At 37.9% G+C, this 18,197-nt stretch overlaps 1 protein-coding gene across 1 annotated transcript in view; it reads right to left on the bottom strand.

Annotated features, from left to right (window-relative positions):
- The window catches only part of LOC106083666 (glycoprotein-N-acetylgalactosamine 3-beta-galactosyltransferase 1), a 31,253-nt gene extending 21,110 nt beyond the window's left edge, over positions 1-10,143 (bottom strand). Inside the window, exons 1-2 of the mRNA XM_013246817.2 lie at positions 9,842-10,143; positions 9,646-9,750 (exon numbers count right to left, since the gene is read on the bottom strand). The gene's annotated coding sequence lies outside the window, so the exon portion shown is untranslated. The remainder of the gene's footprint in view (positions 1-9,645; positions 9,751-9,841) is intronic.
- Positions 10,144-18,197: the final 8,054 nt, after the last annotated feature.

Below are 18,197 nucleotides of genomic sequence, written 5' to 3'. Positions count from 1 at the left end.
CAAAGTCCTTTTTTCGTTTGTGTGGGTCGTCAAAATTTAACACCCATAAGTTGTTAATTGATATTTTTGTAATATATACAAAATATTTGATTTAAATGCCTACTACATCCTCTAAAATGTCTTACGGCATAGAGGCGTTATGTGAATTAATTTGTATATAACTTTCATAAATGAACAACAATTAAAAAAATAATTGAAAGTATTTGTATAAAATTTCAAACGCCCATCTTATTACCTTTGAAAGTAAGCTCGCTTTCGACAGACATGGCAAAATCGACTTGGGGTGTCAACACTACAAGAATATAATTACTTTTTTGGGACTCAGATCAATATTTCGATGTGTTACAAACGGAAAGGCGAAATTGTTGTTTCTTAGCAAAACAAAAGATTTCAACTTGTTTTTTATTACCTCTTTTGGTTGAAACAGAAAAATACTTGGTAAATTATTTTTAGACTACAAATCAGTAAGTCAAGTAACACTGGACTTGCCAAACCACAACCAAAAAACAACAAAACGGCATGAAAAATGAAAAAAGCTTCATATGTGCATTCCACAGATCTTCTGCAGTTGTATGTGACCTTTGTTGGTGCAAAGAAACAACCAATAAGTTACTTAATGACGCAAGAACGGCTGCCCGGTAAGTTTTTTGTCTGTAGCGAATTGAGAGAAAAGAAGCATGTAATTAATCAAGACTTTGAAGAAACCAGTTTGGAATCATCGAAACAATAATACCCTAAGGTGGGAGTGTTATGTGAGTTACATTAACATGTTTTGTTTCACTCATTGTGGTGTCTTATTTATCGCTACACAGGTGAACACAATTTTGAAAAACAACAACTTTATATGAAAAATGAACTACAAAATTTGTCAATTTTCCTGCAACAAATCACACACAGTTGGGCAAGTGTGTTTGTTTGCAATAGTTGGATGTCTTCATGTGGTAGAAACATATGAAGTGGAGCAATTTTTTTTCTTGCTGCGCTAAAAATGAAAATACTCTTAAGAGTTTCAACCTTGAAGACATACATTTTTGACAAATCCTACCGACAGGTTTTTTGGTGGTTCCAAACGATATCGCGATCTTGGAAACCAGTCAAATGCTATTACAAAGGAAAAAATACAACTTTTTGTCTAACTTAAAAAAAAAACAGTGTTTTTTGTGTTCTAGTTGTAATAAAAACAGATTACCCTATGGTCTGCAGCCGGACAATATCCGATTGTATGAGTCGAATTAAAATTTCAGCAACCTAAAGTATAAATCGGTGGCAGCAATCATTCGCTTAGCCAACAAATTAAATGTATTCTTAATAACAAAGTTTGTACGTTAGTTTTTTGAGCGCAAAACAATACAAATTTTTGTTGGTGAGTCGTACATATTCTATTTAACAATTATATTTGTTTTTAAAACCGAAATTGGTAAGATGTTTGTTGAAAAAATGCCCCTTGACTACCAACAATTAACTCAAAAAACAAATTTGTTGAAAATACTTCAAATTTCAAAGTTTTTTCATCAACACAATTCAATTCAATTTCACATCAACAAACAACATCATTAATTCAATTACTAAAATTGTTGAGAATCAACTCTTTTACATTCAAATGAAGGTGTTGAATGTTTCTTGCAGTTTTTTTTCTCGGTGTAGTGCTCGAACCTAGGCGTTAAGCGAGACATGATGTTCAGAGCTACGCCCCATTTGGTAATAAAAGAAATGATTTTTTTTAAATCGACGTGATAATGGAATTCTAAAACGTTTAAGTTTTTAAAAAATTGCCTTATAGTCTGGGAAATACTAAGGTTAGGTAAGAATGAAAAGGCGGTGCGAATGTTAATCAGTCCCATGCCACAATGCGCACAAACCTAAGCCAGTAATAGGTTTCTTGTGCGCTCTAAATACTAAACAAGCAAAATCGTGCTAAGTTCGGTCGGGCCAAATCTTATATACCCTCCACCATGGATCGCATTTGTCGAGTTCTTTTCCCGGCATCTCTTTTTAGGCAAAAAAAGATAAAAGAAAAGATTTGCTCTGCTATTAGAGCGATATCAAGATATGGTCCGGTTTGGACCACAATTAAATTATATGTTGGAGACCTGTGTAAAATATCAGCCAATTCGAATAAGAATTGCTTGGTTCTAGAAGTAAAATAGAGAGATCCATTTACATGGGAGCTGTATTGGGCTATAGACCGATTCAGACCATAATAAACACGTATGTTGATGGTCATAAGAGAACCCGTCGTACAAAATTTCAGGCAAATCGGATAATAATTGTGACCTCTAGAGGCTCATGAAGTCAAGATCCCAGATCAGTTTATATGGCAGCTATATCAGATTATGAACCGACTTGTACCTTATTTGACATAGTTGTTGAAAGTAACAATAAAAAACGTCTTGCAAAATTTCAGCCAAATCGGATAGGAATTGCGCCCTCTAGAAGCACAGAAGTCAAGTTCCCAGATCTGTTTATATGACAGCTATATCAGGTTATGAACCGATTTGAACCATACTTGGCACAGTTGTTGGATAACATATCAAAATACTACGTGCCAAAATTCATTCAAATTGGATAAGAATCGCGCCCTCTAGAGGCTCAAGAAGTCAAGACCCCAGATCGGTTTATATGGCAGCTATATCAGGTTATAAACCGATTTGAACCATACTTGGCACAGTTGTTGGACATCATAACAAAACACGTCGTGCAAAATTTCATTCTAATCGGATAAGAATTGCGCACTCTAGAGGCTGAAGAAGTCAAGACCCAAGATCGGTTTATATGGCAGCTATATCAGGTTATAAACCGATTTGAACCATACTTGGCACAGTTGTTGGATATCATAACAAAACACGTCGTGCAAAATTTCATCCCAATCGAATAAGAATTGCGCACTCTAGAGGTTCAAGAAGTCAAGACCCAAGATCGGTTTATATGGCAGCTATATCAAAGCATGGACCGATATAGCCCATTTACAATACCAACCGACCTACACTAATTAGAAGTATTTGTGCCAAATTTCATGCGACTAGCTTTACTCCTTCGGAAGTTAGCGTGCTTTCGACAGACAGACGGACGGACGGCTAGATCGACATAAAATTTCACGACGATCAAGAATATATATACTTTATGGGGTCTCAGACGAATATTTCGAGTAGTTACAATCAGAATGACGAAATTAGTATACCCCCCATCCTATGGTGGAGGGTTTAAAAAATAACTCGAATAAAAGTCAGGAATTCAGTGCTACTAAAAAATTTTGAATCGTTTTTAATACCACAAACTTAAGTCGGTTCATTTCTGGTGTTGTGTTTTCACCTAGTGCAAGTTTTTTTAGAAGCGAAAGCTGGGCAATAACATAGGAAATGCTCCAACACCTCATCAACTTTCCCACATGCTCTACACACGCTACACTCGCAGCACCTATTCTGCGTAAGTGAGATCGTAGCCTTTGTGTTCCGTTATAATACCGAAAGCTGTACCGATCTCCTTCTTACTTTCTTTCAGTAATACCCTCGTCTTCTCACGATCCGAATCTCCTCATTGGATTTTCATCGTCCTACCGACCGTTTCAATGTTCCACAGTATTATATGCGCGTTCGTCGCCCACGCCCTTAACTCGGACTGCGTCGCCCCGAAAAGCTACAAATTAACCAAGTTTATTGACGGTTGTCCAATGGCATTTACGTCCAAATCGTTTGCCCTCTCATTCTCCCTTCCTACGCTATGGCCCCGCAATCAAACAATTTTACCGCCCTGAATGCCAGTTAACTACTCCATAATGATGTTTACACTCGATGTCCTCGCGTAAACATCATACCAACTCTCGCATTCCGTGATCTCGGCAGGCAGTTGGAAACAAATGTTAGTCGCTGGGTTCTCAATGAAGATCCCCAGGGCCACAGAGTCATCTTGCTTCAATCCATCGATGTAGCATGAACTTCCAGACGCCGTTGGCAGCATTGCCTCGCACTCGACCTCAAGTGTCGTCTCGGGTATCCAATACGAATCCTCATCAATTGCTTCTAGGTTTCCTATCGTCGCCTCGATTATACCGCGATAGTATGAGCTGCTCCCATTCTCAATCCATTCTCCCATCGCCTTAAGTCTCATGGCGGCAGTGGCTGGCACACACTTAATCTGTAAGTCGGATATCTAGAATAGTCTCTAGTGCCCTAGCCGACAAGGTCCTCATCACCCCGCTTATCCCAAGACGACATACTCTCTAAACCTGTTGTATTTATCCACAACCTCGTGCAGGGCAGTCTCCACCGACCTTCCTTTGATATGGACTTGTTGTTTGTATTTGAACAGTTCGCTGGATGGACTACTCTCTATCATGGTATCCACAACATGTTCCTTGGTTTTGAGCAGAAAGGACGTAAGGCTTATAGATCTGTAGATCTTTGATGTCACATAACTTGTCTTGCCGCTCTAGGATATAAACACCACCCTTGCTTCCTGACGGGATTTCGGAGTATATGCAAGTCTTAGGCCGTCTGAGAAGATAGTGGCCCGATGGTGCGTCAGAAAGTACTCGTCCTTCTGTAGGACGCCGGAAATATTAAATCAAGTCCGGGTGAATTTACCATAATTTTTGTAATGATAAGTCTTTAATCAACCTTTCGGTATCTCCGTAAGCCCCGTCTTGTGGAAAATGTGTTTTCATCAAAAGCCTCAACATGTCCTCCGTTGTCTCTGCTTTCACTCACATGTCGTCACTAATGTTTCAGTTTGAATATTTTTTGAGGGGGTATTTTTATTTTGGCGGCGTCATTAACGCTATCGACCTGTTCCAGGATGCACGTTTTGTAACTCTGATCATCTTGTTGTATCTCTTTTCTCCAGAGCCGTATGTAATATACACTCCAATAAATTGCCGCTTTTTTCGATGCGTTCTGTACAAAGACCTCTTTCCCAATGTTGCGAATATCCCCAACCATCAAGGGGTTTTTTTTTTTGTCGTATTCCCTTTCTTGAAGAGATCGTTATCCTGTTGACATTCTCGTCAATGTCTTCTATGCTTGAACTATCTAAAATATATCTCTCAGATTCGGCGTTGGCCGTGCTGTTCTAAACCTAAAGCGATGGTCCAAGAAGCAGTGCCACATGAGGCCCTCCAATCGTGAATCTAATCATAAAATTTTTTGACAAATTATGCAGATACTCCGCCGAGTTCCAGTGTAAGCAAAAAATAATTGGTAATTGATATGGTTCAGCCCAGAAACTTTGTACAGGGTCGTCCGTGGCTCGTGAATTAAGGCAATATGAATCTTTTCTTTGCTGCGGTGGAATTTATGTGGATGACCGCAATCATTGGCCCTCCAGTAAATGAGTGCAGTACCTAATGTTTCAATATTAGGATCTTTGCCTACATTAGTCTTTCCAAAATTAAGAAATCGGTGGTTTTCTCATTGTCGGCCCCCTGTTCGTTATGCTGTTTTGTGTTTCATGTCACTACACTGCCTAATGCTTTAATATTAAGTTCTTTTTCCATCATTTATGTAAGCCTTTTAAAGGCTTGTATATGATTACTTTAGTTTTTTTTTCTCCAAAGTGCAGTCAAGCTTAATGACCATGAGACTTATGTTAGGCGGAACGATTTGACTATTGGAAAGTTACTGAAAAGAAATTGTCTGATCGACAGATCATTCGACATAGACAATGCAGCTCTTGGTATACGTCTCGTTTCAAAGGTGGTTTGACTTTCCCGTTTACTATCATCGCTTTGCTCACATCCGCGAATATCTTCCCCAGTCCTGCATGAAGACTTTTTCGTTTCGCGTTTTCGCGCGTTTACATGTTCTCAATTTGTCTCGTTGCGAAGATACTGTTTCCATTGAGGAAAGGAAATACCTAGAAAAACGTGGTAAGTATCACGGCTGAGACTTTGGAGCATTTCCTTTGTTATTGCCCGGCTTTCGCGTTTAACAGATACCGACACTTAGGTGGGGTCACTATATCAGACATGAACCAAATTAGGGGTGTTGTATTGAAAACAATTTAGGATTTTGTATGTAGCACGGAATTCCTAACATAAAATTTTCTTTTTAGAGGTTACTTTATAGTGGCATGGGGCGGATTAATATCTGCACCCTTTTTTCAACCTAACGTATCACTGCTCAGATTGTACAAAAGCTTAGAAGCATTAACACATTTGAAATGTTATGACGCATCGGCAGATCTGGGAATATAATGAACATTTTTCAGGCATGACGAATTATGAAAAAGTGCGCATATCACATCGTCAGTTGGGTATGTGTTGCTCTCTCTTATCAAAATACCCCCATAGAGATTTATCTCAACGATAAGATCAGTGGGTGACCACAACCATAAAAATTATTTTTTGTTATGTGAGTTCTAAATATAACAGCTACAGAGAAAAGATAATTTGGGCCAATGTGGTTTACATAAAAGACCAGTGCAATCGAAAATAACAGATTGCGATTTGAGCTCCGATATAACACCTAACATCAATTTAACTTCCCTAAAAGCCCCTAAGAGCACAAGTTTTGCTGCGAATTGTCTGAAATTTCATACGTTTTGTCCTAGAGCCTCTAAAACCTCCTTTTCAGGTGTTCTCGAGACGCTTCCATCATTGTCAAACTTGATTGCAAAAGTGAGCGTACTTTCGACACATAGACGGGCAGAGCAGAATCAACTTCAATGTCATTGCTATCAGGAATTTAAAAAGCGTAACCAGTATACCTCCTCCATCTTTTAGTGGAAGACATACAAATAGTGAAGTAATTTTTTTTTGCTTTTATATCATAGACATTGTTCCAAGTGTATTAAAGCATAAAATATGAACCCTAAATGCCTATTTCACACTTACAGCCTTATTCACCGAACTTAATGTAGATTTGAAATAGGTTTTTTTTGACAGTTCTATAAAGGAAATCCGTCAAATAAACCTATGAAGTTTTGTGATTAGGCCGTTAAAATGTCGGTATATTATTATAATTAATTGTTGGTGACAACGATATAGTCCCACAAATACGATAACACATTTGATGAACGAAAAGCATTTAAGTAAATATAATTATGATGATAAAACACCATCGACTTTATCCGATAACGAGGTAATAAAAAGGTTTTATAAGCTTTTAATAGATAGATTCAGCACCAAACGGTTTTATGTATAAACCTCAAAATGCTTATAAGCATTAATAAATCTATCTATCTTCTTCTTCTATCTATATATTGGGTTGCCCAAAAAGTAATTGCGGATTTTTCATATAGTCGGCGTTGACAAATTTTTTCACAGCTTGTGACTCTGTAATTGCATTCTTTCCTCTGTCAGTTATCAGCTGTTACTTTTAGCTTGCTTTATATATATATATATATATATATATATATATATATATATATATATATATATATAAATGAATTTGTGTTTGTTGGCTTATTTGTTTATTTGTGGGTTTGTAAATTTGTTTGTTCCGTATAGACTCAAAAACGGCTGAACTAATTCCTTTAAAATTTTCACAGATTTTGGGGAATGGTCCGGAAGGAGCAATAGGCTATATAAATTTTTCATATCTCAAGCGGGGTGGACCCTAACCTTACCCCAAAAGTACCACACAAAAATAAAGTGGTCCGATTGGGACAATATGGGACTTAAATAAAAGGTATTCTAGAGTAGAGAACAAATAATGACAATATGGGACTCGAATAAAAAGTATTCGGGAGTAGATTACGAATATAGTCAGGAAGTAGGAATAGGCTTTATAATTCGTTGACATTGGAAGGGCCGCATCCTCCCCCGTTACCCGAAAAACACCACCCAAAAACAAGGTTGAATGATCGGGACAGTATTCGTATCAAATGAAAGGTATTGGACAGTACAATACGAATATGGTATTAAAAGTTGGGTTCAAGGAAGTTCTGAGACTCAAATGAAAAATATTCGGGAGAAGATTACGAATATAACATAAACAAGTAAGAGCGTGCTAAGTTCGGCCCGGCCGAATCTTATATATCCTCCACCATGGATCGCATTTGTCGAGTTCTATGCGCCGTATTTCTTTTTAGGCCCACAAAGAATATTGAATAAGATCTGTTATGCTATTGGAACTATATCAAGTTATAGTCCGATTCGGACCATAACTGAAAGCTGAACATTGTAGAAGTCATTGTGTAATATTTCAGTTCATTCGGATAATAATTGCGCCATGTAGGGACTCAAGAAGCAAAATCGGGAGATAGGTTTATATGGGAGCTGTGTCAAGCTATTGATCGATTTAGACCATATTACCCACGTATATTGAGAGAAGCCTTTGAACAAAATTTCAGCCAAATCGGATGAGAATTGCGTCCTCTATTGGCTCAAGAAGTCAAGATCCAATATGGGTTTATATGACAGCTATACCAGATTATGAACTGATTTGAATCATACTTGGCGCAGTTGTCGGAAGTGATACCAAAACATCGGACGAGAATTGCGTCCTCTAGAGGCTCAAGAAGTCAAAACCCAAGATCGGTTTATATGGCAGCCATATTAAAACATGGACCGATTTGACCCATTTATAGTCCCAACCGACCTACACTTATAAAAAGTGTTTGTGCAAAATTTCAAGCGGCTAGCTTTACTCCGCGAAAGTTAGCGTGCTTTCGACAGGCAGTCAGATCGACGGACAGGGCTAGATCGACTTAAAATGACATGACGATTATGGGATCTCAGACGCATATTTCGAGGTGTTACAAACAGAATGACGAAATTAGTATATCCCCATCCTATGGTGGAGGGTATAAAAATAGAGCTGCAAAAAAAAAACTTCTTTAAAGCTGCATCAAGTTTGGAAATATCAGTAACACCATTACAAATGAACACTAAACCCGGTGGTGGGATTTAATTTTTTTTTTTTGGTAAAACGAAAACAAAATTTCGATCTCAGTGGACGCGTCGAACAAAACACACTTTTTTGGACACCATGATTAATCTTCTAACTTTTTAAGAAAAGCTTTCCTTTGGTGAAATATATTTTCATTGACATTAAGGATTTTTTTTTTGAAATGCTAGGCTAGTAGATCCTTAACTTTGTGTCTTGTTGTTACAGATAAAAATCTAAAATGAATGCCAAAATATCCTTGAAACTTAGAAAATTGACTTTGGGACAAGACAACAGCGTACCTTAGTCAAAGACGCAAAATAGCCTTAGAAAATGGAGCGTCTTGAATGTTTAGTTTCTTTAGGTTAAGATGTTCAGTTAAAAAAAGAGTTTTTCAAAAAATATCAATTGAACATTGATCTGTGAAGTGATTACGAAATTAAATTTAAAATATAGCATCTTTATTTCAAAGTTTTAGTTCTTTGGCTCGTTTACATTGCCCAAATGCTACAAATAAGGGCAAACCTTAAATTTTGGGCCAACTCGTTTGCGTGTAGCGAAGCACACCAAGCTAGTTATACATACATGTGTATGTATTTATTCCGATATATTTATGCTACTTATCGTTCAATTAAAAATAAAAAAGAAAAACGTGAACTTGAAAATTATTATGTGATTAATATTGACGTTGCGAAATTTTGATAATCAACTCTTGTTTTGTTTCACGCCTACCCGTTAACGATTTTGCCTTTCCAATAGATTGAGGTGGGTCATAATTTTTTAAGGAGGGACAAGTTACCACCGCAACTCTACTAGCACATACCGTTGTTGTTGTTGCTGCTGCCGCTGCTTTGATGCTGCAGCGCCAAACGCCGAACTCAGTTGGCCAGTTCTGCGCTAACAGGCACACGCGAGAGTGGTTGGGGACCTTCGATTGATATTTAAAAGCGAATTTGGTTATTAATTTCTTCAGGCACTGTTATGCACATAGTAGGTATCGATTCCAAAATTATATTGACCTTTTTTTTAAAAAAAACTCTTGATTAACACTTGTACGAACGACTATTTGGGATAAACGTAGTGTAGGACAACCATTAACTACGTGTTTTTTTTAATATTTTCACTACTGAGTGAAGAACACCAATGAGCAAATAAATCACAACACCAATAAATTGAAAACGAATCGAAAACAAAAAATTTCGATATCCCGAGTTTAATCGAATGGTTTTCTTTATGGCCACCGACTTAACAGAAGAAGAAGAATTGAAGAAAGAGTCGCCATACACCGTCCGACGTAACGTACCCGCTTATGGCTCGCTGCATACTTAACTGCTTGTCACTGCTTAAAAGTCATCGTTCAGAGGCGATGACGGTTATAATATCTGCTCAGTATTTTATTAGTGTTGTTGTTGTTTCTATAGGTAATTCTGCTCAGTTTGCCTTCTGCCAACTGTCGCCGACAAAGTTGTTGTTGGAGAATATACTATATGTATTTATTTTGGGTGGGGGGGAGGGGGTGGGGGGGAAGGAGATAAATTAAGCACTAAAAACATACATCCAATCATACATACACAACCACATCTTTATACAACAATTTGTATATTTTTATACGCTAATAATGCGCCAACGAAAAAAAAACCAAAACAACAACATCAGCTCGGCACCTTGTTTCGATGGACAGACAAAAAGAGACTAATACGACGAAATAGCAAGAAATCGTCACACCAACAAACCAACAAACAAAACAATGCGCAAACGATGAAGGCGATAACTTTATATACAAATCATCAGACATACAAACAAATAAACGCGGACGAACCCCTTTGCACACATGTTTCATGCATAACAACATTCCTATAGAAACGATTCATGCTCATTAAATATTCGAAAATTGTACGCATGCGCAGCGCTCACAATGTAGTAGTTGTTCTTCAATAACGTTTATTTAGGTGTATGCGTAGTAGTAACAACACCAAGTGTAGACCCGTCCAAAAATTCAAAACCAACGTGAATGGTAAACAAATTGTCATATCGATCAAAATTCCACACCAACACAAGAAAATGCGCCAAGATGAGGGGAAATCTCTTTACTGCAGCTTCCCAGCGAACCAAATGTCTGATGTCAGACAGTTCTGAACTGTTCCGACAAAATCTTTTGGAGTTAGTTCCGAATTCTTTTTGAGGGTAGTTTATTTCCGATAGTACGGGGCGAATTCTTAACGATTTCTGTTCTGTTTGCGTGAAGGAATTTTCATCGACAGTTCTGAGAGAATTCCCAACGATATCGAAAAGAATTTATTTTAATGTGAGAGCCCTGAGGTGCATAAATACGTTTTTTTTTCAGCCGCGAGGACAACGTCTTAAAGCTCTGTTTTATAAAAATTATTACAACATGAAAGATTATATACGAATTTGATAAGACTTCGGACAGAATTCGATACGACACGTAGGAAATTACATCCGATTTCAGTAAGAGTTCCATAATTTGGTTAGAATTCTGCATGATTTCTGCCCAGACTTCGGTACAAAGTGCAGGCAAAAACATCAAATTTGCCTCCGACATTTCGTTCCAAAATCGTGTAAACTACTCCATATATTTTTCGTATAGAATTCGGACAGACTTTGGGTGAATTTGCCGACTTTCGCAAAGATCGAATGCTGAACGTTTGGTTCACTGGGTTAAATCATTGAAATACAAAGTTGCTTCTTAATCAAGGGAAGAATAAAGAAACACACCTCGAGACACATTATTTAACATCATAGTTGGTTGGCATGCGTGCTGCTCCCTAAGCAACACAGAAGTGGAAGAAGTCAAAAGAGCAAAGCCTGACCTCAAAAATACCTTCGCCAGTAATGTCACTAAAATATTTAAGCCTTCTTTATTGACGCATGCTTCATCAGATCACGTGCACGAGTTTTTAAAGTTGGGTGAATAACAACAAAAAATCAAAACACAGCAGCATTTTGGGTAGACAACAAAGAAAGGAAGATATAAAAAATTAAAAGCTTGATATACACCAAAAAGATACAGGATTATAGATCAAATAATCACATTGTGGAACAAAATTCATCTTTTTCGAAATTACAGAAAAAAGCACCGATTATAAAAGAAGAGGCAAAAAGAGAAGATACGTGTATCGATGTTTTGAAAGTTTGCATCGAAAAAATAACCAATCATGAGGGGAGAAGTTTCCCTCTCTGCACATTTTACTAAATTTTCGGCTTAAGATTACTTGTAATCCTTTTATGTTAGGTGTATAGTGTATTCGGTAATATTACTGACAAGACTGAGAGCAATATACTAAAGACAGTATACATAAAGACAGTTTGTTCACGAGTTGTGCAAAGGCACGTGCCTAGCCATATGACAACATATTCTTCATCCCACAATTACAAATTATTTGTTTATAAAGAGTGTTTTTTGGCTATTATCTTTTTGGCAACACTGGTTTAAACAGCTCACGCACGTTTCGCGTTTTGTTTCACTGTTAAACATTTTTAGTTTGGTCTATAATTTAACCATGAATCGTTTTACAAACGAACAATGCTCTGTTGTGAAAGTTCATCGCGCGCTTTTTCCATTTTACAACGAAGCTCATTTTTGGCTCGATGGGTGAGTAAATAAGCAGAATTATCGATTTTGAAGAGAAGTTCAGCCAGAAGCATTGCAAGAGCTGCCAATGCATCCAGAAAAGTCACAATTTGGTGTGGTTTATGGGCTGGTGGCATTTTTGGACCATATTTCTTAATAGAAATTGCGAATCCGTGAGATGATAACCAACTTTTTTTTTGCCAAATGCAAGAGCTTGACTTGCATGACATGTGGTTTCAACAAGATGGTGCCACACAACGCGCGTAACAATGTACTTATAGAGAGGCGGGTTTGGTTTACATTTTATTTCACTTTCGGGACCGGTCAATTGACCATCTAGAACGAAGTACATGTCTATACAGACAAACATTAAATTATATGGACCGTACTATAGATTCAAATAATGATTTTTTCTTGAAGAACTTTCCTATAGCACTTTAAAATCACCTTTTATTATTGGATTTATTATTTTGTGGATCGTAACGCAACTTATGTTCACTTTTTATTCCCTCCACCATAGGATGGGGGTATACTAATTTCGTCATTCTGATTGTAACTACTCGAAATATTCGTCTGAGACCCCATAAAGTATATATATTCTTGATCGTCGTGAAATTTTATGTCGATCTAGCCATGTCCGTCCGTCCGTCTGTCTGTCGAAAGCACGCTAACTTCCGAAGGAGTAAAGTCAGTCGCTTGAAATTTTGCACAAATACTTCTAATTAGTGTAGGTCGGTTGGTATTGTAAATGGGCTATATCGGTGAATGTTTTGATATAGCTGCCATATCAACCGATCTTGGGTATTGACTTCTTGAGCCTCTAGAATGCGCAATTCTTATCCGATTGGGATGAAATTTTGTACGACGTGTTTTGTTATGGTATCCAACAACTGCGCCAAGTATGGTTCAAATCGGTTTATAACCTGATATTGCTGCCATATAAACCGATCTTGGGTCTTGACTTCTTGAGCCTCTAGAGTGCGCAATTCTTATCCGATTGGAATGAAATTGTGCGCGACGTGTTTTGTTATCATATCCAACAACTGTGCCAAGTATGGTTTAAATGGGTCCATAACCTGATATAGCGGTCATATAAACCGATCTTGGGTCTTGACTTCTTGAGCCTCTAGAGGGCGCGATTCTTATCCAATTTGAATGAATTTTGGCACGTAGTATTTTGATATGAAATCCAACAACTGTGCCAAGTATGGTTCATATCGGTTCATGACCTGATATAGCTGTCATATAAACAGATCTGGGAACTTGACTTCTGTGCTTCTAGAGGGCGCAATTGCTATCCGATTTGGCTGAAATTTTGTACGGCGGATTCCCTCATGACCATCAACATACGTGTTTATTATGGTCTGAATCGGTCTATAGCCCGATACAGCTCCCATATAAATCGATCTCTCTATTTTACTTCTTGAGCCAAGCAATTCTTATTCGAATTGGCTGACATTTTACACAGGTCTCCAACATATAATTTAATTGTGGTCCAAGCCGGACCATATCTTGATATCGCTCTAATAGCAGAGCAAATCTTTTCTTATATCATTTTTTTGCCTAAAAAGTGAGGAAAAGAACTCGACAAATGCGATCCATGGTGGAGGGTATATAAGATTCGGCCCGGCCGAACTTAGCACGCTTTTACTTGTTTTCAATAAAATACTATTGCTTTTATTGGTGGGACACAACACATTTTGTAGAAAATTAGGATACCACCCTGGTGGGACTTGGGCTACGATGTATAAAAATCCAAAAATATTAATAATAGTCGTTAACGGAAATCGTGATTAGCGTTTGAATATTATTTTCTTGTGGAATAACCAAATTTAGTTCAATGCGATTTTCGATTTGATAAAAATTCGCTGAGTGGTTGATGTTTGAAAATCATGTTTTGGGCTTGGGAAGGGTGGCTTTGAAGTAGATCCAAAAGTTCGCTATTAAATTCTACTATGGTTAGGTTGAAAAATGGGTGCAGATATTAATCCGCCCCATGCCACTATGAACATACACCTCAGCCAGTAATTGGCTTGTTGTGCGCTCTAAAAACTATAAAGTAACCTCTAAAAACGAAAATTGTATCAATACCACTCTTCTAAGTTGGTTCATGTTTGGAATTGTGTCTCCAACTAAGTACCGGTATCTGAAACTGCTCTACTCCAACGTCTTATCATCTTCCCCGCATGCTATCACTTACGATTTTACATAAGTGAGCTCGTAGTCCTATGTGTCCCGTTATGATACCAATAGCTATACTGACCTCCTTCTTGCTTCCTTTCAGTAATAGCCTCGTCTTTTCACGATCTGGATCCCTATAGGATTTTCGCCGTCCTTCCGACCGTTTCGCTGTTCCACAATGTTGCATGTGCATTCGTCGCCCACTCCCTTAACTCGGACTGCGTCGACCCGAAAGGCTTCGGGTTAACCAAGTTTATTGAGGGCAGTCCTCTGGCCTTCACCGTCAAATCGTCTGCTCTTTCATTTTCCCTTACTTCGTTATGGCTCGGCACCCAAACGATGCGGATTTTGCCATCCTCAGAGAAGGCGTTAATCTCCTTCTAACACTGCAAGACTGTTCGTGACCTTATCGTCCTAGTTGTTATTGCTCTTATGGCAATTTTACTGTCCGTAACGATGTTCACACTCGACGTCATCGCGTTAGCACCACACCACTTCACGCATTCCGTGATCGCCCGGATCTCCGCGTGCTGGACCGTATTATGGTCAGGCAGTCTAAAACAGATCTCAGTCCCTGAGTTCTCAATGTAAACCCCCAGGCCCACTCTGTACTTTAGATTTGATTCATCCGTGTAACATGATCTTCCAGATGACAATACTAGGGTTCTGTCAATCCAAGACTGTGCTGATGGAAGCAGTGCCTCGCACTCGACTTCATCTCAGGCATCCGATCGGAAACCTCCTATCGGCGCCTCGATTATAGCGCGATGGGCTACTCCCATCCTCAATACATTCTCCCATCGCATAGAGTAGGCTCCTGTGCCCTGGTCCTGGCGTGGTCCTCACCGCTCCGCCTATGCCAAGAAAACATGTTCTCTGAACCTGTTGCGTGGTTCTTATGTTGCACTTTTTCTCTACAGCATTCCACCAAACTACTGAGACGTAAGTAAATATTGGTCTAATCACGCTCCTGTAGAGCCAGTGGACTATCCCCGGATTCAGGCCCCATTTTGAGCCTACGGCTTGTCTTCACAGTACCCACTATCTGTGAGCCTTCTCAGTACGCTCCTTAATGTGACACTTTCAATTTAGTTTCCTGTCTAGACCACACCTAAGTATTTGACCTTGTCTTATTGAGGAAACGTGGTGCGTTAAATTGGCCCACCTTCGTCTTCCTCGTGAACAGGTTAACTATAGTACTGTAATTCCATAACTTATAACAAACAACGTTTATTTAAATTTGTTGACAAAAAAATCGTTTGCACTAACGATTATGTTCTTCTCTAATTCCTTGTTAATGCACAGCATGCACCTATGACGAAATAAGAAATGCATTGACATATCTTAAACAAAATTTTCATAACCTGTACCGTTACCGAAAATTTAGCTTTCAGGTACGCAGCTCAAATGAAATTTTCTTTACGTAACAGGGTGACGTACTAGACATTGGTGAATTTTTTCTTAGAACTTCGAAAGAAAATTTATGTTTTAGTGCAACATGAAATAAACTCAACTTAATGCATACTCAACTTAACAGAAATCGTTGCGTTTTTTCTCTTCGGCAACTCTACCCAAAAACCGAAAAGCACAAAGAGGAATCCATAAAATAATTCTTCTCATTTCCTGAAATTCTTCTTATCTGAATAAAATGTAAACAATCATTTAGCAAAAGTGTTATCAATACCAATTTATGCGGATAAAACTTTAGTGTTAAAAAAAATTATGAAAAAATACTCTTAAGCCACTGTAAATAATGATTTTTATTTCTTGTCGTTAAAGTAAATACCAAATAATTGTCCGTCTTCCAAAAAAGTATTCTGTTTCGCTTTTCACGCGAAATTCTGTCAAACTCCATATAAAAAAAAACTTCGTTGAAACGTTGGCTAAAAATAGGTGGAAAAGTAATATTCTGCTTATAGCAGGGTATTCTGTTCAGCTTTTCGTGCGGAATGCTGTTAAATTCCATATAAAATAAACGTCCGCTAAAACTAGGCGGAAAAGTACTCTGCTTATAGTTAGGAAAATAGCAAACAAATATTATAGTGGCAACACTTGAAACTATTGAATACTACTGCCTGTCCGTCTGTACATGTTAAATTGTGTACAAAATACTGGTCGCAGTTTTCGTCTAATCGTCTTAGAATTTGGTACAGGTATGTTTTTCAACCTAGACACGAAGCCTATTGAAATTGAAAAAAAAACGGTTCAGATTTGGATATAGCTTTCATATATATGCTCTTCCGATTTGCAGAAATAATGAAATTATATAAACATTTGTTAACCGATTCTCTCGAAATTTGGCAGAAAGGATCTCTTGACATTACTGGTGAATTTCATGCAAATTGGCTCAGATTTAGATAAAGCTCTCAGATATTTGCAATAATGTTGTCATTTGTCAACCTTAGTTATTACAGTTTCAACATATTTGCTCAAAATTTGATACGGATAACCCATCTAAAAACATCCGCCGAGGTCAATCAAAATTGGTTCCGAGTTGAATATAGCTCCCACATTTTACTAAAGGGTAGGTGTAGGGTATTATACAGTCGGCACCGCCCAACTTTTTCCTTTCCTTACTGTTTTTATACCCTCCACAATAGGATGGGGGTATACTAATTGCGTCATTCTGTTTGTAACACCTCGAAATATGCGTCTGAGACTTCAAAAAGTGTATACATACATTCTTGATCGTCATGTCATTTTAAGTCGATCTAGCCACTTCTGTCCGCTAGCCGCTTGAAATTGTGCACAAATACTTTTAATTAGTGTAGGTCGATTGGGATTGTAAATGGGCCAGTCGGTCCATGTTTTGATATAGCTGCCATATAAACCGATATTGGATATTGACTTCTTGAGCCAATAGAGCCCGCAATTCTCATCCGATTTGGCTGAAATTTTGTATGAGGTGTTTTATTATGACTTCCAACAACTGTGCTAAGTATGGCGCAAATCGGTATATAACCTGATATAACTGCCATATAAATCGATCTGGGATCTTGACTTCTTGAGCCTCTAGAGGGCTCAATTCTCATCCGATTTGGCAGAAATTTTGTACATCAGCTTCACTCATGACCTTTAACATACGTTTCTCTTGGTTGCCCAAAAAGTAACTGCGGATTTTTTAAAAGAAAGTAAATGCATAATTTTTTTTTAATAAAACTTAGAATGAACTTTAATCAATAATATGGTTTGAATCAATCAATAGCTTGATACAGCTCCCATATAAACCTATCTCCCGAATTTGCTTCTTGAACCCCTACAAGGCGCAATTCTTATCCGAATGAACTGAAATATTTACACAATGACTTCTACAATGTTCAGCATTCAATTATGGTCCGACTCGGACTATAACTTGATATAGCTTCAATAGCATAACAGTTCTCATTCAATATTCTTTGTTTGCCTAAAAAAAGAGATACGGCGCATAGAACTCGACAAATGCGATCCATGGTGGAGGATATGTAAGATTCTGCACGATTGGTTCCAATCGTTCGTTTTCTTTGTGGCAACGCTTGAAATCATTGTCAGCATTGTTATACCCACCACCGAAGGATGGGAGTATATTCATTTTGTCATTCCGTTTGCAACACATCGAAATATCA

Source organism: Stomoxys calcitrans, chromosome 3, assembly GCF_963082655.1.
Source record: "Stomoxys calcitrans chromosome 3, idStoCalc2.1, whole genome shotgun sequence".
In the NCBI taxonomy this organism is placed as follows: domain Eukaryota; kingdom Metazoa; phylum Arthropoda; class Insecta; order Diptera; family Muscidae; genus Stomoxys; species Stomoxys calcitrans.
Note: the sequence above shows the minus strand (reverse complement) of the source record. Positions and strands in the feature narration are given on the sequence as shown.